The 20,631-nt window shown below is 37.4% G+C and overlaps 1 long non-coding RNA gene and 1 pseudogene across 1 annotated transcript in view; one reads left to right on the top strand and one right to left on the bottom strand.

Annotated features, from left to right (window-relative positions):
* The window catches only part of LOC131508540 (ATP synthase subunit d, mitochondrial-like), a 37,041-nt pseudogene extending 26,106 nt beyond the window's left edge, over positions 1 to 10,935 (bottom strand).
* A 1,171-nt stretch (positions 10,936 to 12,106) lies between these two features.
* LOC131508397 (uncharacterized) overlaps positions 12,107 to 20,631 on the top strand; it is a 55,452-nt gene continuing 46,927 nt past the window's right edge. Inside the window, exon 1 of the long non-coding RNA XR_009259994.1 lies at positions 12,107 to 12,211. This is a non-coding gene — a long non-coding RNA (uncharacterized LOC131508397). The remainder of the gene's footprint in view (positions 12,212 to 20,631) is intronic.

The raw sequence follows: 20,631 nt of genomic DNA, 5'->3' as shown, positions 1-20,631 counted from the left end.
AAAGAAAATTTACATCTTTGCATCTTTTTTTTTTAATATATGAAATTTATTGTCAAATTGGTTTCCATACAACACCCAGTGCTCATCCCAAAAGGTGCCCTCCTCAATACCCATCACCCACCCTCCCCTCCCTCCCACCCCCCATCAACCCTCAGTTTGTTCTCAGTTTTTAACAGTCTCTTATGCTTTGGTTCTCTCCCACTCTAACCTCTTTTTTTTTTTTCCCTTCCCCTCCCCCATGGGTTTCTGTTACGTTTCTCAGGATCCACATAAGAGTGAAAACATATGGTATCTGTCTTTCTCTGTATGGCTTATTTCACTTAGCATCACACTCTCCAGTTCCAACCACGTTGCTACAAAAGGCCATATTTCATTCTTTCTCATTGCCACGTAGTATTCCATTGTGTATATAAACCACAATTTCTTTATCCATTCATCAGTTGATGGACATTTAGGCTCTTTCCATAATTTGGCTATTGTTGAGAGTGCTGCTATAAACATTGGGGTACAAGTGCCCCTGTGCATCAGTACTCCTGTATCCCTTGGGTAAATTCCTAGCAGTGCTATTGCTGGGTCATAGGGTAGGTCTATTTTTAATTTTCTGAGGAACCTCCACACTGCTTTCCAGAGCGGCTGCACCAATTTGCATTCCCACCAACAGTGCAAAAGGGTTCCCGTTTCTCCACATCCTCTCCAGCAACCAAAGTCTCCTGATTTGTTCATTTTGGCCACTCTGACTGGTGTGAGGTGATATCTGAGGGTGGTTTTGATTTGTATTTCCCTGATAAGGAGCGACGTTGAACATCTTTTCATGTGCCTGTTGGCCATCCGGATGTCTTCTTTAGAGAAGTGTCTATTCATGTTTTCTGCCCATTTCTTCACTGGGTTATTTGTTTTTCGGGTGTGGAGTTTGGTGAGCTCTTTATAGATTTTGGATACTAGGCCTTTGTCCGATATGTCATTTGCAAATATCTTTTCCCATTCTGTTGGTTGCCTTTTAGTTTTGTTGGTTGTTTCCTTTGCTGTGCAGAAGCTTTTTATCTTCATAAGGTCCCAGTAATTCACTTTTGCTTTTAATTCCCTTGCCTTTGGGGATGTGTCAAGTAAGAGATTGCTACGGCTGAGGTCAGAGAGGTCTTTTCCTGCTTTCTCCTCTAAGGTTTTGATGGTTTTCTGTCTCACATTCAGGTCCTGCATCCATTTTGAGTTTATTTTTGTGAATGGTGTGAGAAAGTGGTCTAGTTTCAACCTTCTGCATGTTGCTGTCCAGTTCTCCCAGCACCATTTGTTAAAGAGACTGTCTTTTTTCCATTGGATGTTCTTTCCTGCTTTGTCAAAAATGAGTTGGCCATACGTTTGTGGGTCTAGTTCTGGGGTTTCTATTCGATTCCATTGGTCTATGTGTCTGTTTTTATGCCAATACCATGCTGTCTTGATGATGACAGCTTTGTAGTAGAGGCTAAAGTCTGGGATTGTGATGCCTCCTGCTTTGGTCTTCTTCTTCAAAATTACTTTGGCTATTCGGGGCCTTTTGTGGTTCCATATGAATTTTAGGATTGCTTGTTCTAGTTTCGAGAAGAATGTTGGTGCAATTTTGATTGGGATTGCATTGAATGTGTAGATAGCTTTGGGTAGTATTGACATTTTGACAATATTTATTCTTCCAATCCATGAACATGGAATGTCTTTCCATTTCTTTATATCTTCTTCAATTACCTTCATAAGCTTTCTATAGTTTTCAGCATACAGATCTTTTTCATCTTTGGTTAGATTTATTCCTAGGTATTTTATGCTTCTTGGCGCAATTGTGAATGGGATCAGTTTCTTTATTTGTCTTTCTGTTGCTTCATTGTTAGTGTATAAGAATGCAACTGGGGCGCCTGGGTGGCACAGTCGGTTAAGCGTCCGACTTCAGCCAGGTCACCATCTCGCGGTCCGTGAGTTCGAGCCCCGCGTCGGGCTCTGGGCTGATGGCTCGGAGCCTGGAGCCTGTTTCCGATTCTGTGTCTCCCTCTCTCTCTGCCCCTCCCCCGTTCATGCTCTGTCTCTCTCTGTCCCAAAAATAAATTAAAAAAAAAAAAACGTTGAAAAAAAAAATTAAAAAAAAAAAAAGAATGCAACTGATTTCTGTACATTGATTTTGTATCCTGCAACTTTGCTGAATTCATGTATCAGTTCTAGCAGACTTTTGGTGGAGTCTATCGGATTTTCCATGTATAATATCATGTCATCTGCAAAAACGAAAGCTTGACTTCATCTTTGCCAATTTTGATGCCTTTGATTTCCTTTTGTTGTCTGATTGCTGATGCTAGAACTTCCAGCACTATGTTAAACAACAGCGGTGAGAGTGGGCATCCCTGTCGTGTTCCTGATCTCAGGGAAAAAGCTCTCAGTTTTTCCCCATTGAGGATGATGTTAGCTGTGGGCTTTTCATAAATGGCTTTTATGATGTTTAAGTATGTTCCTTCTATCCCGACTTTCTGAAGGGTTTTTATTAAGAAAGGGTGCTGGATTTTGTCAAAGGCCTTTTCTGCATTGATTGACAGGATCATATGGTTCTTCTCTTTTTTTTGTTGTTAATGTGATGTATCACGTTGATTGATTTGCAAATGTTGAACCAGCCCTGCATCCCAGGAATGAATCCCACTTGATCATGGTGAATAATTCTTTTTATATGCCGTTGAATTCAATTTGCTAGTATCTTATTGAGAATTTTTGCATCCATATTCATCAGGGATATTGGCCTGTAGTTCTCTTTTTTTACTGGGTCTCTGTCTGGTTTAGGAATCAAAGTAATACTGGCTTCATAGAATGAGTCTGGAAGTTTTCCTTCCCTTTCTATTTCTTGGAATAGCTTGAGAAGGATAGGTATTATCCCTGCTTTAAACGTCTGGTAGAACTCCCCTGGGAAGCCATCTGGTCCTGGACTCTTATTTGTTGGGAGATTTTTGATAACCGATTCAATTTCTTCGCTGGTTATGGGTCTGTTCAAGCTTTCTATTTCCTCCTGATTGAGTTTTGGAAGAGTGTGGGTGTTTAGGAATTTGTCCATTTCTTCCAGGTTGTCCAATTTGTTGGCATATAATTTTTCATAGTATTCCCTGATAATTGTTTGTATCTCTGAGGGATTGGTTGTAATAATTCCATTTTCATTCATGATTTTATCTATTTGGGTCATCTCCCTTTTCTTTTTGAGAAACCTGGCTAGAGGTTTGTCAATTTTGTTTATTTTTTCAAAAAACCAACTCTTGGTTTCGTTGATCTGCTCTACAGTTTTTTTAGATTCTATATTGTTTATTTCTGCTCTGATCTTTATGATTTCTCTTCTTCTGCTGGGTTTAGGCTGCCTTTGCTGTTCTGCTTCTATTTCCTTTAGGTGTGCTGTTCGATTTTGTATTTGGGATTTTTCTTGTTTCTTGAGATAGGCCTGGATTGCAATGTATTTTCCTCTCAGGACTGCCTTCGCTGCGTCCCAAAGTGTTTGGATTGTTCTATTTTCATTTTCGTTTGTTTCCATATATTTTTTAATTTCTTCTCTAATTGCCTGGTTGACCCACTCATTCGTTAGTAGGGTGTTCTTTAACCTCCGTGCTTTTGGAGGTTTTCCAGACTTTTTCCTGTGGTTGATTTCAAGCTTCATAGCATTGTGGTCTGAAAGTATGCATGGTATAATTTCAATTCTTGTAAACTTATGAAGGGCTGTTTTGTGACCCAGTATATGATCTATCTTGGAGAATGTTCCATGTGCACTCGAGAAGAAAGTATATTCTGTTGCTTTGGGATGCAGAGTTCTAAATATATCTGTCAAGTCCATCTGATCCAATGTATCATTCAGGGCCCTTGTTTCTTCATTGACCGTGTGTCTAGATGATCTATCCATTTCTGTAAGTGGGGTGTTAAAGTCCCCTGCAATGACCACATTCTTATCAATAAGGTTGCTTATGTTTATGAGTAATTGTTTTATATATCTGGGGGCTCCGGTATTGGGCACATAGACATTTATAATTGTTAGCTCTTCCTGATGGATAGACCCTGTAATTATTATATAATGCCCTTCTTCATCTCTTGTTACAGCCTTTAATTTAAAGTCTAGTTTGTCTGATATAAGTATGGCTACTCCAGCTTTCTTTTGGCTTCCAGTAGCATGATAAATAGTTCTCCATCCCCTCACTCTCAATCTAAAGGTGTCCTCAGATCTCAAATGAGTCTCTTGTAGACAGCAAATAGATGGGTCTTGTTTTTTTATCCATTCTGATACCCTATGTCTTTTGGTTGGCGCATTTAATCCATTTACATTCAGTGTTATTATAGAAAGATACGGGTTTACAGTCATTGTGATGTCTGTATGTTTTATGCTTGTAGTGATGTCTCTGGTACTTTGTCTCACAGGATCCCCCTTAGGATCTCTTGTAGGGCTGGTTTCGTGGTGACAAATTCCTTCAGTTTTTGTTTGTTTGGGAAGACCTTTATCTCTCCTTCTATTCTAAATGACAGACTTGCTGGATAAAGGATTCTCGGCTGCATATTTTTTCTGTTTAGCACACTGAAGATCTCGAGCCAATCCTTTCTGGCCCGCCAAGTTTCAAAGGAGAGATCAGTCACGAGTCTTATAGGTCTCCCTTTATATGCCAGGGCACGTTTATCCCTTGCTGCTTTCAGAATTTTCTCTTTGTCCTTGTATTTTGCCAGTTTCACTATGATATGTCGTGCAGAAGATTGATTCAAGTTACGTCTGAAGGGAGTTCTCTGTGCCTCTTGGATTTCAATGCTTTTTTCCTTCCCCAGTTCAGGGAAGTTCTCAGCTATAATTTCTTCAAGTACCCCTTCAGCCCCTTTCCCTCTCTCTTCCTCCTCTGGGATACCAATTATGTGTGTATTATTTCTTTTTAGTGTATCACTTAGTTCTCTAATTTTCCCCTCATACTCCTGGATTTTTTTATCTCTCTTTCTCTCAGCTTCCTCTTTTCCATAACTTTATCTTCTAGTTCACCTATTCTCTCCTCTGCCTCTTCAATCCGAGCCGTCGTCATTTCCATTTTATTTTGCATTTCGTTTAAAGCACTTTTCAGCTCCTCGTGACTGTTCCTTAGTCCCTTGATCTCTGTAGCAAGATATTCTCTGCTGTCCTGTATACTGTTTTCAAGCCCAGCGATTAATTTTATGACTATTATTCTAAATTCACTTTCTGTTATACTATTTAAATCCTTTTTGATCAGTTCATTGGCTGTTGTTATTTCCTGGAGATTCTTCTGAGGGGAATTCTTCCGTTTGGTCATTTTGGATAGTCCCTGGAGTGGTGAGGACCCGCAGGGCACTTCCCCCGTGCTGTGGTGTGTAACTGGAGTTGGTGGGCAGGGCCACAGTCTGACCTGATGTCTGCCCCCAGCCCACCGCTGGGGCCACAGTCAGACTGGTGTGTGCCTTCTCTTCCCCTCTCCTAGGGGCGGGGTTCACTGTGGGGTGGCGTGGCCCGTCTGGGCTACTTGCACACTGCCAGGCTTGTGGTGCTGGGGATCTGGCGTATTAGCTGGGATGGGTAGGCAAGGTGCACGGGGGCAGGAGGGGCAGGCTTAGCTCGCTTCTCCTTAGGTGATCCACTTCAGGAGGGGCCCTGTGGCAGCGGGAGGGAGTCAGATCCGCTGCCAGAGGTTTGGCTCCGCAGAAGCACAGAGTTGGGTGTTTGCGTGGAGCAAGCAAGTTCCCTGGCAGGAACTGGTTCCCTTTGGGATTTTGGCTGGGGGATGGGCGGGGGAGATCGCGCTGGGGAATGCCTTTGTTCCCCACCAAATGGAGCTCTGTCGTCCGGGGGCTCAGCAGCTCTCCCTCCCTTTGTCCTCCAGCCTTCCTGCTTTCTGAGCAGAGCTGTTAACTTATGACCTCCTAGACGCTAAGTCACGCTTGCTGTTGGAACACAGTCCGTCCGGCCCCTCCGCTTTTGCCAGCCAGACTCGGGGGCTCTGCTTGGCCGGCGAGCCGCCCCTCCGCCCCGGCTCCCTCCCGCCAGTCCGTGGAGCGCGCACCGCCTCGCCGCCCTTCCTACCCTCTTCCATGGGCCTCTCGTCTGCGCTTGGCTCCGGAGACTCCGTTCTGCTAATCCTCTGGCGGTTTTCTGGGTTCTTTAGGCAGGTGTAGGTGGAATCTAAGTGATCAGCAGGACGCGCGGTGAACCCAGCGTCCTCCTACGCCGCCATCTTCCCTCTCTCTCCCATCTTTGCATCTTTAACCTTTTTTAAAAGATTAAAGATTTATCTGGTTTATTCTTTATTTTAACTATGGATGCATTTCTCAGAAATTAAACTAAATTCAACTTTTTAGTTCAATATGGCTATATATTACACTTTCAATATATTCTCCCTTCTTTATTGCTCTTTAACTTTTTAGGTTAGATATTTATTGTATTTATTTTTTGCTTAGTAATGTAAATCATTAAACTATTCAATATTTCTCTAAATACTACTTTACATGTGTTAAATAGACTATTGAATGTAATATTTTCATTAGTGCTCATTTCTAGGCAGTCTGTTTTGGTTTTAAACCAAAAACTATTTGAGAGATTTTTTTTTTTTTTTTATATTTTAAAGTCTTGACAAGATTAAAAGAGTTCTCTGCTCTCTTTTTTTAGATTTATAATGTTTTGGATATTCAACTAATATATTCTGGTGTCTCATTTCATTCTGATAATAAACCTGAGAAGTAGACATTTTCCACATTTTGAACAATGCAAAGGGATCTTACAGTATTTAAGGAGTAGGATACATCATGGAAAAATATGACTGAAATCTAAAATTAAGCCTTGTCCAGATGTTGGGTATTTCTTTTTTCATGTACATATTAAAAGAATTAATGTCTTTATTTATTAAGTAAATGAAAGAATGTGATTAAATGAGACATAGGAGTCTGATGTACCACAAAAGTAGGATCAGTCACTCTTTTGGTGGGATGTGCAGCTTGAAAGCATTAAGAGATGTTAGTGGAAATGGTGGAATTTCGAGACAAGTTCAACAGGGCACCCTTCTGCAGTATTAGATAAAGATTTCAGATTTTCTGGCCCCAGGTCACAATGCCATCTTGCCATAAAACTGTGACACTTGCTAGTTACCATTTTTTTTTTTAACATTTTATTTATTTTTGAGACAGGGAGAGACAGAGCATGAACGGGGGAGGGGCAGAGAGAGAGGGAGACACAGAATCTGAAACAGGCTCCAGGCTCTGAGCTGTCAGCACAGAGACCGACGCGGGGCTCCAACTCACGGACCGCGAGATCATGACCTGAGCTGAAGTCAGCCGCTTAACCGACTGAGCCACCCAGGCGCCCCCTAGTTACCATTTTTTTAAGTTTATTTATTAGAGAGAGAGAGAGAGCAAGCAAATGAGGGAGGGTCAAATAAAGAGAGAGAGAATCCGAAGCAGGCTCCGTGTTGTCAGCTTAGAGCCCGAACTGGGGTTCGATCCCATGAACGGTGAGATCATGACCTGCGCCCAAATCAAGAGTTGGAAGCTTAACTGACTGAGCCACCCAGGGCCCCCACCATTTTGTTTTTTATTTCCCTGGTTAAATGTCTTACAACATGATAGGATGGAATACTGGATACTGGATACTAAATAATACTTTCACAATATGTTGTCTTAATGATCTATTGCAGATAAGTATCATTTAGGGATTCTCTTATTTACAGGATGAGTAATAAAAACTCCAAAATTACAAATATAATTTCGTTTGTAATGAGGAATCCCATCTCTCTTTTAAGTTTTGGTTATTTCCTTGAGAATTCACAGAAGAACTCTATGATACTTATCTTGCAAATCAAAACCTGAATCTCTAGCAAGCATTTTATAGTACTGTAGCTTAAATGCTGTGACTAGAAGGTTCTGTGGTATCTAATTTACACCTCCCTTTCCCCCAAGAGAAGGTGAAGACCTGAAAGTCAAGCTGTTCTTTTTGACCTAGAATGTAGGGATAAAATGTAGACCTTCCTGATGGCAATCACCGTCACACAAAACTCTATTGTAATGCCCTGGAAACGTTGCAAATAATTCTGGTTGGGTGGTAGGGCTTAGATATACTTGTGCTTCCATAGAACACCTCTAACCTTGGTCATATGTTACAATGCAAAATAAGTCTGCTTCAGCAGAACATTCTGGGAATAACAACACAAATTGTCCCAGCAAGAGAAATGTGTTAATGATTTTATTTCATTTAAGTCAATAAGTGGCTTGTCTCTTAAATGACTATTAGCCCAGAACTAAGGTATCCTGCTTATAAAAATTTGGTTGACAAAGCTTGTCAGTGTCTGCAATTCCGTTTATTTTATGTACATGTGAGAAAAAATGTAAAAACCCCATTTGAAACAGCATCTGTCCTCCTTTGAAAGCAGAGATCATCCAGTTTTTGTAGTGGATTTGTCTTTTTTAAGGCAGCAAAATTACCCTATTTGTTTTTACCACAACCTATAAATGTCAAATATTCTCAGTGAAAATGATAAACACATAATTTAACTGTCACATATATGCTCATAAAGCAGGAATGTGTTTTTGGTGAAACTTGGAGATGGGGTTTAACTTGGATTACACTATTGTAAAGTTATGAATATATATGGAATATGTATTTATTGATCTTCAAAACAGTATTATTTGTTATTTAATTATTAACACATTTTGGAAATAATCACTTATGCTCACTATTTCCTAGTAAAAGGCTTCTTTATTACTTTGAAATAAGTTACATATATTTTTTTTGGGATTATGTTATTGGAAATAGGTCCACAGTCAAGCTTCATATAGCATATGCCATGACACTGAATGTAAGCAATGACTTAAAATTAGATGTGCTACTTTACAGGGTGTGGAGTTGAGTCAGAGTACAATACTAATAGAAATCTAGTCCATAAAAAATGCTATTAGAGGCTTGGGGATGATTATATGGTTATTTATCTATAAACATTGGATTTTTGGAAATAAATGATGAATTTCTACTACTGCCATACATTCCCATATATTCCTATTTTCCAAAGTACTGACAGGTCATATATATTTATTTTTGATGTTAAATAGAGAATATCTGACATATATTAAGAATTTACTGATATTTGTAGACTTATTTCAATCTTTTCCTTTTTCAAAATGGCACACATCTCCTAAAATCCTTATGAATTGCTGACGTTATATGATTTTGTTGAATGGATTGGCTTACTCCTCTATAATAATGTAATCATATGAGGTGGGAAGAGGAAACTAAGTTAAACTAAACTTTGTACTTTTTCTAGTAGAGGAATAATTATAAATCTATAGAAAATCATAGTCATCCTGTCACCAGAGTACTAGCTGTTGTACACACATGAGTAAAACAGGCCATGAATGTAAAGGCACTGCCTACATCATTTTCTTGTTTTAAAACACTTCTTTCCAACCTATTCCCTGCAATTCAGAACCCAGACTAGAAATCAGTTAGTCATCCTTAACACCTCCCTCTCATGCACTCTCTCACATGTAGTCTATTAGCAGTGGTGTTGACTTCACCTCCTAAATATTCAGGACTCCATCATTTCTCCCTGCCACCATTCTACTCCTCGTGCGAGCTGACATCTCAGTTCTCTGCATCTCTTCAGTACAAGTGAAAAGTGCTACTTCCCAGGTCAGTCTGCTTCCACTTGTTCCCTTCTCAATTTATTTTCTATTATGTCCATGTCACTCTCATGTTTTCAACCCTCAGTTGTGATACGAATGTCAAGCTAAAGTCCATGTTAAAGCCTAAGAGCCTGAATGACCTCACCTATATCTAACTCCCCAACCTTAACTGCATCTTGCACTATTCTCTTGTCCTTTCTGTTCTCCCTTCTTACAATAATCCATAGTTACTGTCATGTAATTTTCTACCCAAGGGTCTCTGTATATGTTATCCTCATTGCCTGGAGCATAATTTCTTCCCTTCTCCTCTACTTCCTAACTGAAGAAGGAGTCTGAGACATTTCTCAGGTCTCACATCAAGCAATGCAGCCTTCCCTGACTTCCTTGACATATATATTCTCTTGCAGCTTTCCTTCCTAGCACGTATGATAATAGCAATTTGGGTAATTATTTGGTTAATACCTATCTCTGTCACTAGACTATAGTTCTGTGAAGGCAAGGTTGTGTTAGTTATTGTTAACACAATAATGTTATTATTTTATTATTTTTATTTAGTATAATGCTTGCTACCTTACTGAATATTTGCTGAATGAGGACTGTGAATAATGAGTGACAAAATTCAGTTTAAAAGACTAAAAACAATGAAAGAAATGGTAACTTTGGAGCTGGGATACCTGGGGAAGTAGGTCAACCTAAACAGAGTTTGAAATTGGGTCACATTCTTCTGGCGGCAGGTCCTACTCCAAATAATTATAAACCTAGTCTTACAATAATAATCAAAAATGAGTATCATTAGTTGAATATTTACTATGTTTCAGGAACTGCATTGGGTTCTTTATATAGTGCCTTAAAAGATTTGAGCCACGATTTTAAAAAGCATCTACATAATAAGGAGATGTCAAATGTCCCAATTTTTGTGACATTTTTGTCTTTAGCAGGCAAAGATATCTGCTGAAAGACATCAATTTGAATAAGTATGTGAGGATAATGTTTTGAGATGTAAACAGATGGAAGCTTCTTTTTTTGATATTTTCAACTATTCCATATGGCAGAAGGATTAGATTTTTTTTTTTTTTAATCAGTCAACGTCAGTTTTTTCTATCCGTGAGGTTAAAATTTCTGCCCTGTCTGGGATGAAAGAGAGAGGAGAATGAGAGAAAAGTCTAAAGATTAAAAGCTAGTGTGTCTTAGAGTTCCCAGGAGAGAGATGATAGAACCCCTATGGCAACTAGATCAGAAGAAGCCTCATGCCACTGTTGTCTGATGGGGCCAAGAATGCAGCAAGATCCCAGAGTTTACCTTTTCCTGCATGGTGCGGAAGCAGAAGAAATGTCTGTGTCATCCATGTAGTCCATGTAATGTTTCTGAGTCAGTAGACTCTACTCTCAAGACCTCCTCATTGTTGAGGTGTTGCTAGAATATCTATTCATTTGACCCTTTACCTTGTGCAAAAGAGAGCATATTTGCATTTAGCTTCCTTCTTGGAAATTGTTAAATTATTTTGACTACTTTATGGTTTTGTTTAAATAGAAACCTTATTTCCTAGGGGAGGAAGAGAGGAAAGGAGAACGGTATTAGCCAGAGGGATCCAGAGAGGTGACAACTTGAAAATCTCGAATGACTAATACTGCTGTTTAGTATCACAGGAATAAAGTGCTTTATATAGACATAAGGAGTCGATGAAACTACATTACTCATAAGGCAAAACACATTTTAAACACAATTCCATAGGCCAAGAAAGCCAGTTTTCTTAAAAAGAACTAGATTTGCTGTAGCCTCTGGGCAAGACAGGAATTCTTATTGCCTGTGTAAGAGCAAGCACTTCCTACAGTCTTTTGAATTTTATGGGTATTTTCTCAGGTTTCAGGAAAAAAAAATATATATATATATATTAGAACATAGAAGTAAAAGCTTCTTTAGAAGTACTTCCTCTTTTTCAGATAATAAATACATGAAGCATGCCTTCTTTTTCAGGGATAGAGGTTGGTTTGAAAGCCTTAATGCTCACAAATCACATTATTGTCATTATATATTTTTGGGTGTTTTTTTCCAAATAGGTCAATTTGTATGTTCAAAAAGACTTTTCAAAATTTCTATCAGTAAAAGAAGAACATGATATGCTTCAGAAGTACTTTGCTATTTGGTTTTTCTATTTTATCACCACCATCTTTGCTGGTTGCTATGCAATAAAAATTTGATTGCAATATGGAAAATTTAAAGAGTTTTTTTCAATAAGCAAAATCAAAGATTTCTTTTTTATTATTTTGCTGAATTCTAGTGAGAAACCTATTTTAATATTCAAGACATTCTATTCTAGGATCAAAGGTCTAAATTTTTCTTGGAATCCATGTAGTTTATATGTGGTTTTCTAAAAGTTATTTATCAATGCAGAATTTGTTCTGTAGAGAGCAAAATGCTGTGTACATCGTATCAAAGTATATTTGATTTATCTGTGATTTGAACTATTGTATTTTTCTTCTAGCTATAAAAAGAATGCTGACTGTCCAGTAGAAAGGTCAGCAGGCAATGAGGCAGCATGGTACCATTCAAGAAGCACCAGCCTAGGAGACAGAGGACAAGGGACAAGGTACTCCCTGACTGTTTTTAATGATCTTGTCTGTGCTGAATGCCCATTAGTTTTGAGCCAAAGAAAAATAATTATTTCTTCCACATACATGAACGTGTATAATTTTTTGTTTCCCTCTCCCAAATAAGAGAGAAATCTCCTCCAAGTTAGCAAGATTAAGAGATTATTGTATGCATATGACCAATCAGCATGAGCATCAACCTACAGCCATTAATTGAGTTTATAATAATTACCAAGAAAGGCAGTGTGGTTTAATTGAGGAAATAACAGGCAAACCTGAGCTGATAATTTAGTTTTAGTACTTATTAACCATGTGAACTTGATCGAATTCCTTAAATTTCTGGGCCTCATCTACAACATTAGGCTAACAATGTTTACCTTCCTGTGTTGTTATAATGATTAAATAAAATAATTGACATATGCAGTGTATATCACACAAAATAAGTACTCCATAAATGATTATTTTTATACTGGAAAAACTCTGACGTTTCACCATCACCAGTTGTAATGTGTTTCTTCTGATAAGCCTCATATACCTGCCACTTACTTTGTCCTCTTTGGACATTTGGTAAGGATTTGATGGTTATTCAGCTCTCCACCAAAAAGATCTTTATACAAAGATCACTATACCTTATATCATGTGGCCCTGCCGTTCTGTCCAGCATTTAATTGGTCTGTAACCAGTTGACTGAGCAAACAGCTAGTAGCCTAGGGCTTAATGTAGGATATATCAAGAGCCCAAAGGGGCATTTATCTCCCTTCAGTGGGGAAATTTGAATGTGACATTCGCAGATATGTATCTTCTCTCCTGTTTCCCGTCTCCTGTCTTCTCTCTTGTCAAAATAAACCTGCATTACTCACATTATCTGAACATGTCTCTGTTCATTGAGTGCGAACCAAAAAATGATACATAACACAGTTCTCCCTTTCATTTCACCAGTAATATGACACCTAAGTGATACTTTCAGTGGTAAACATTTTTTCTTACTAAGAACCGGGTATAAAAGACTATCGTCCAGTTTATTTCCAAGGAATAGAACTCCATCCACCATTGAGACCCACTCCAGAAGCACAAGAACTAGAATATGCAGGTCAAACTGTTCACTGGTCTCAGTCCTTGATAAAATTACTATTTAAGTGTCTAATGCTTATCTCATTTAGTATCAAAGTAAATGGTAATTGGGGAGAAAGTGATGGATTAGTTTAGTTATGAAGTGTAATAGTTGCAAAATTAAGTACAATGCCACTAAGTAGAAATTTTAGGCATAATTACTTCCAAGGGAGATAAAATTTTCAAATAGCCACTTTGGAAGATTACTAATTCATGTTTATAAATTATATTAAAGATGAAATGCATTATTTAAATGTTAGGGTATGATCTAATGTGCCTCAAAGAATTTAATTTATGTGCAAAATGACAATTACCAGATTCTAATTAAATAGTAAGAGAGAGTAATGGTCTAATGCTTTGATGATAGGCAGAGTCCTAATCATCTAGATTACTAGAATCTGGTTCTAAGTTTGTTGGTTTTAGGCAATCTCTATTTTTTCTGATGAAACTTAATGAAATTTTTCTTTTCATAGGAATTAAAAAAAATAGAGAGTTCTTGGAGTTGGTCTGACATTTTAAATATCATTAATTGATTTTGATAGAACTAATCAATTGACTTCTTTAACTCTTAAAAAGTTAATTCTTGTTTTCTTTAGCTCTTAAGGAATAAGATGATGTAGATATACATACATGAATAATTATGATTTTTTTCCTCAGAGTAAAATTACTATAATCATTCATATATATATATATATAATTTATATTATATATTCATATGTATATATATATATTTTATATTATATATCCATATGTATGTATGAATATGAAAAATAATTTAAACTGGGATGTAAAAATGTTTGTATATTAAACCATTTCTTAATGATCTATAAAAAACTCTACAATGAATTTCACATTTTCATTTAGCTGTGGAATTAATATAATATTTCATAAATCTACCATCTAACAATTATGTGCATCATAGCCTTCTTTAAGGGTCAACTTAGAACAAACTAGACCTGTATTTAAACTGAAGTCTTGATATTTTCTTACCCTGCATTCATGCTTACTGATTTTCAGTGTTGGTAGTCATCCAAAGTCTTCATCATTCATTCATCAAGCTATTACTGAAACTCTTCTATGTGTTCTGGATGTTCTGCTAAATTTAGAGAATGTAAAGAAAGTTAGAGCTCATCTTCTCCTCTAAAAAATTTCTTCTCCAGGGAATAGGATAAATAAGTAGGTCAAGTACACCAATGCATCAAGTTGTAAAGATAGTATATATACTGGGAGACTAAATCAAATATGTGAACAAATTGATGAAAGAACAGAGAAGTCTTCCTGTAGTTTGTTCTCTGAATGGAATATTAAAGTATAAGTAGCTATTAGCCAAGGAAAGCAAGGAAGGGATGTGGTGACCCCATTCCCTGAGATGGAGCTGATTGAACAAAGAAGGGAAGATACAATGTTAATTGTGCATGTCTGTATATAGTGTGTGCTAAAAAGGGGACCACTAGGAGGGGAGCTTAGAAAGGAGGCAGGGGCCAGGTAAAGGTAAACCTTGCAGGCTAAGTGAAGAACATGGATGTAATCAAATAAGTCAGGAGGGGCCAAGGTTTTTCCTGCTTAACGAACAACTTGTTCCATATTTCTCTGTACAAAAGCATTCAGTACCCTGTATTGTATACCTTTGGCCCTTTGGCTCTCAAGAGAAGAGGATCTGTACAATATGGTTTGCCAGAAAGTATGTATACATCCCAATTAGGGCTCTCTACTTAAAGTTACTTCTCATTTCCTTAAAGTACATCACAATTGGCTATGTAGTGCTATTAAACACTGTCTCTAGGATAAGTACATTCATACTTCTATGTCCGTAGTAACAGATTCAGTGAGGTAATTAATGGCCAAGTCCAGTAGAATAGAAACTGAATTATCTGTGTAAAGCAATAATATTTCTGTCTTTAGATAATTAGGCAGTATATATTACATATAATATAGTATAAATAAATCTCAAGGCAAATTTTCACTGTGTGACTTCCTGACTCACCCCAAGGAATCAGAAAACTGTAGTTAACTTTTAGAATAATTTAACTACACAGGTCCTTTGGGTAAGAGGAAAATTCCAATAGTAATTAGCATCCTCATTATCTAGGATGCCTATACATTAAGTTTAGGATATGAAGTTACTGGAAGAACCTAAAAGGAAATGGAAGCTTATTCCAAGTTATGTCTTATCTTCTGAGTTTTCTCACTCTTAATTGGGGGAGGTATTGCCTTCTGTACAACATGAAGTTCCAATAAATCTTCAGGTAGAGTGTAAATAATGTATGTTAGCTCCATTTATGGGATAATATAAATGGCTAAATTTGTGTGAAAGTAAAGCAAGAAGCTTCATTTCATGACCTTTCAATTTTTGTCATGTTAAAATAGTCTTCAAGGAATCAATTCATTTCCATATCTGGAAAATGGAGGATATATGTCCCAGTTATTTCTTGTGGCAAGGTAATTTATTGAGATGTAAATTTGTGAGTATGAGGATGGGGCATGCTATTTTTTCCAGTGTTCTTGAAGAACCCTTACCCTTCAATTGCAAAAAAGTGTTTTTTCCTGTCTTAGGAGCTCTTTCCAGTGGTAAGCATAGACTGCTACCTACGTTAGGATGACCACATATCTCTTTTTTCCTGGGTTCATATGAGGGCAACAGATGATGCCCATGCTTTGCCCATACCCCCTCAGATTTTTTTTCATGGAAGTGTGTCTTCTGTCCCAACAGTGGGCACTTCTGTCTTATTGTGGGAAGGCTCCTCACAGATTCCTGTGACCCACTTTGGCAGCACACAGAGAACTGGAAGTATCTGGGAAGTTATTTATATTCATCTAGAGCTGCACTTACTGACTGATGGGTGCAGTGGTTTAAATATTCTAGCTCCCTTGTCCCCTGGCCCTCTTAAGTGTGACCCATACCTTTTCTCTCTCCAGAGATGTCTTAGGTAGGGTTGCCAAATGTAGCAAATAAAAATACAGGATGTCCAGGAAGAAATTGTTTTTAAGTATGTCGCATGCAATATTCTGAATGTATGTATGCCAAAAAATTAATTTTTGTTCAACTTGAAATCCAGTGTAACTGGATGTGTTGTACTTGATCTGCGACCCTCACTTTTGTGGAAATGGCATTCTTGCTTGGCTTCTCTCTCAGACAGTTCTACCTCCGCACTCATCTACCATGTTTCTTTGGGAATATATCCTAAGAAATCACTTTAATACAAATCAGAATCTGCTGGGGAGCCTAATCTAAGACAACCAGCTTTATCTGTTGCCTTGCCATGATTATTAATCCTTTCTCAAAATGTTCTGGTTTGAATGACAATTTTTTTTTTAAACGTTTTATTTATTTTTGAGACAGAGAGAGACAGAGCATGAACGGGGGAGGGGCAGAGAGAGAGGGAGACACAGAATCGGAAGCAGGCTCCAGGCTCTGAGCCATCAGCCTAGAGCCCGACACGGGGCTCGAACTCACGGACCGCGAGATCGTGACTTGAGCTGAAGTCGGACGTTTAACCGACTGAGCCACCCAGGCGCCCCTGAATGACAAATTTTATGATCACTCAAGCTATTATAAAAACATAACTTACTGGGGACATTATACTGTGTTCGCAAGGAATATATAGAGACATGAAGTAGAGACTATGGGGTGGGAAATTGGAAACTTCATAGAGAAAAGGCTTTTCAACCACAGGGCTTGATCTAAAGTTTGTGGTTTCCAGAACAAGTGGGTATAGTGATTCAGACCCTTGAAATACCCTGGAGAGGTTAGATTTATTTGCCTATTTACTGTGACTAAAGGTTCAATGCTAGACACCAGGGTTTCTGTCCTTATCAAAGTTCCCTGTGCCCAAATATATCATAGAAATAGCAGAACAATCAGACCATAGGGGCTATGCAGGTTTGGATAATATTCCATATTAGCAAACAAGGACTACTGAAGCCTGAAGTTATGAAACACACCTGGGGCCTTCACATGGCCCTGAGCTGCGTATGCATCAGCCCTAATAATGGTGAAGATTAAATTCTCTATTAACCTCAAGCGATGAAAATAAGTCATATTTAATTTTTTTTATTTTTACTTTTTAAAATTGAGGATAGTGTTTATTTTTTTAAATGTTTATTTATTTATTTTTATTTTTTTTGGGGGGGGTGCGTGTGTAAGCAGGGGAGAGACAGAGAGAGGAAGAGAGAAAATCCCAAGCAGGCTCTGTGCTGTCATCCCAGAGCCCCACAAAGGCCTTGATCCCACAAACTATGAAATCATGACCTGAGCCAAAATCAAGAGTCAGACGCTTAACCGACTGAGCCACCCAGGTGTCCTTTATTTGATTTAAATAAAATAGCTTTACTGTGGGATACATCTAAGTTTGTGGCTACAAATTTCTAGCACCACATTTTCTAGAAGTGTATAATAAAGCTAATAATTACTACCTATTTAAGTTTTAGTTATAACTTCGTAAGTACTCAAAATGGCCACCCAAAACGTTTTGTGTTTATTTGAATCTAATTTCTAGATTTATATCATATACAAGATCATTTCAATATTAACTTTAAGTGATCTCAAATAATACCCATGAAAGTGAGACAAATATTTCATGATGAGAATTGTACAGGTTAGCATGTGATGACATTTGTAGGATTTCAAATTAAATATTACAATTAAATTGCAGTCACCATGCTATCATGCATTCGTAAATCAAAATATCACATATAAATCTGAAGCCAGCTACTAGATTCACCTTTAATTAATGGATATAGAAGTTGTATGAATGGTATGGTATTAAACATATAAAACCAAAGAGTATATTTTCTATTACTTTAAAAAATGATCTGTGTTAATCAGTTTCTTTGGCTGAATTAGTATGGCATGACCCTAGCTTTGAAATGTACTTAATTTTCTATCGTCAGTACTTTCTCAATGAAGAAATAAAATTTAGAAATTGGAGGACATGATAAATAGCCTTTATTCTAAGGTCAGACGTAAGATACTCAAAGCTAATGGCGAACATCATTCTAAGCCACAGCAAATGAGCCCTACCAACATAACAAACTGCTGATATCAGCCTGGAAACCATCTTGAATGTCAGGGATATGCTCTTCATTTGCAGCATTTGATTGTTCATATAAATATTTAATGAAAATATTATTAGACTATTCAGCTGAGTGAAATAAACTGATGGCACAAGGAGCTAGAGACGCTTACTTAATATTCACTAAATGAGATGGCATAATAATTTATTTTGCATATTATAGAAGTCTTTGGAGAGGTTTTGTACTTTTAAACTTTTTAGCACTATTTAAAAGGCATCCTGACTGCCATCATTATGAGTTTTTAATGTATTTTTATGGTTAATGAAAATGTAGCACACATTTTATAGGGAGAAAGAAGACCATCATCCACAAAATGGATGATGGAAATAAGGTACCTCTGATTCTGAAGGTTGACTTACCTTTAATATAGCTTCACTGAATCTTACCATAAATGTTAACTTTATACCACATAAAATTACACAGTGGGTTTCTCAAGAGTAGAACTTAAATGATTAAATGGATAAGGTAGAAAGCTTTTTAACTATCATGTGAGCTTTGAATTTTCAGGAAAATTGGAAATCGCCTGTTCTGAATCATGTATATTTTAGAACACTGTTTTAGCGAGGCAATATGAAGAAATATTTGGCAAAACAAGTTTTAGAGAACTGTTAACAATCAGATCATATATTTACATATAACATTTCTCAAATTCTTTCTAAATGATGCATCTATTAGTTATTTTGAAAACAAATATTACTTGAGGTTCATGTATATGTACACAGGATAATAAGATGGGTAGAAAAAGAAGACATGTGTTCTAAAAATATGTTCCTTGGAAAGTCAGGAACAAAAAGGTGATACCTACTTTTAAAAAGTTTGTAAAAAAAAAAAAAGGTAGCACTAGAGAATAAAGTGTATGCGTGTGTACATGAATGTGTTCACATGCTTAGGGTGTTTTCTCTCCAGTTTACCCACAAGTTATAGAAAGAATAAATCCTTTGCATTATTTCTTAAGTGTGAGACATAAAAAGCATTTGCCAAGCTTGCTTTTATTCTTGGTATTTGTAAGGAAACTAAGATAGTGAATACACATAAGCATTAAGAAAAAATTCCCCAGAATACTGCTGAGTCGGGGTGCCTGGGCAGCTCAGTCAGTTAAGCATCTGACTCTTGATTTCAGCTTAGGACATGATCTTGTGGTTCCTGAGATCCAGCCCTGCATTGGACTCTACGTTGAGCATGGAGTCTGCTTTGGGATTTTATCCCTCCATTTCCCTCTGTCCCTCTGTCACTTGTACCCTCCCTCCCTCAAAAAAAAAAAACAAACAGCTGAGTCAGCAATAAATGTTAAATAAATGTAACATTTATGTCCCTCAGACTTCAGCAGTTTATGGTATAAACAAGTCATCCAATCTGATGGGTATGAACAGAAATATACAAGCACATTTCAAAGAGCCATCCACAAATAATTAGCATACTGTGTGTATACTTTAGAATATCTTCTAGGACTGTGAAGAGTCAGCAGCAAATCCATTAAATAGAAGTAGTTTAAGAGAACTTGCCTATGAACTTCTCCTCTCCCACAAAGAGTTTATTGATCATAGGGTAGGTCTATTTTTAATTTTCTGAGGAACCTCCACACTGCTTTCCTATCCAAGGGATACAGGAGTACTGATGCATAGGGGCACTTGTACCCCAATGTTTATAGCAGCACTCTCAACAATAGCCAAATTATGGAAAGAGCCTAAATGTCCATCAACTGATGAATGGATAAAGAAATTGTGGTTTATATACACAATGGAATACTACGTGGCAATGAGAAAAAATGAAATATGGCCTTTTGTAGCAACGTGGATGGAACTGGAGAGTGTGATGCTAAGTGAAATAAGCCATACAGAGAAAGACAGATACCATATGGTTTCACTCTTATGTGGATCCTGAGAAACGTAACAGAAACCCATGGGGGAGGGGAAGGGAAAAAAAAAAAAAAAGAGGTTAGAGTGGGAGAGAGCCAAAGCATAAGAGACTGTTAAAAACTGAGAACAAACTGAGGGTTGATGGGGGGTGGGAGGGAGGGCAGGGTGGGTGATGGGTATTGAGGAGGGCACCTTTTGGGATGAGCACTGGGTGTTGTATGGAAACCAATTTGACAGTAAATTTCATATATTAAAAAATAAATAAATAAATTAATTAATTAAAAAAAAAACAAAGAGTTTATTGAAAAATGCAATTTGGGAAACATAATTCTAGGAAATTGTACCAATTAGCATTTTTGTAAGGTTAATTTTTAGATATA

This window comes from Neofelis nebulosa, chromosome 4 (genome assembly GCF_028018385.1).
Source record: "Neofelis nebulosa isolate mNeoNeb1 chromosome 4, mNeoNeb1.pri, whole genome shotgun sequence".
NCBI classification, from domain to species: Eukaryota; Metazoa; Chordata; class Mammalia; order Carnivora; family Felidae; genus Neofelis; species Neofelis nebulosa.
Note: the sequence above shows the minus strand (reverse complement) of the source record. Positions and strands in the feature narration are given on the sequence as shown.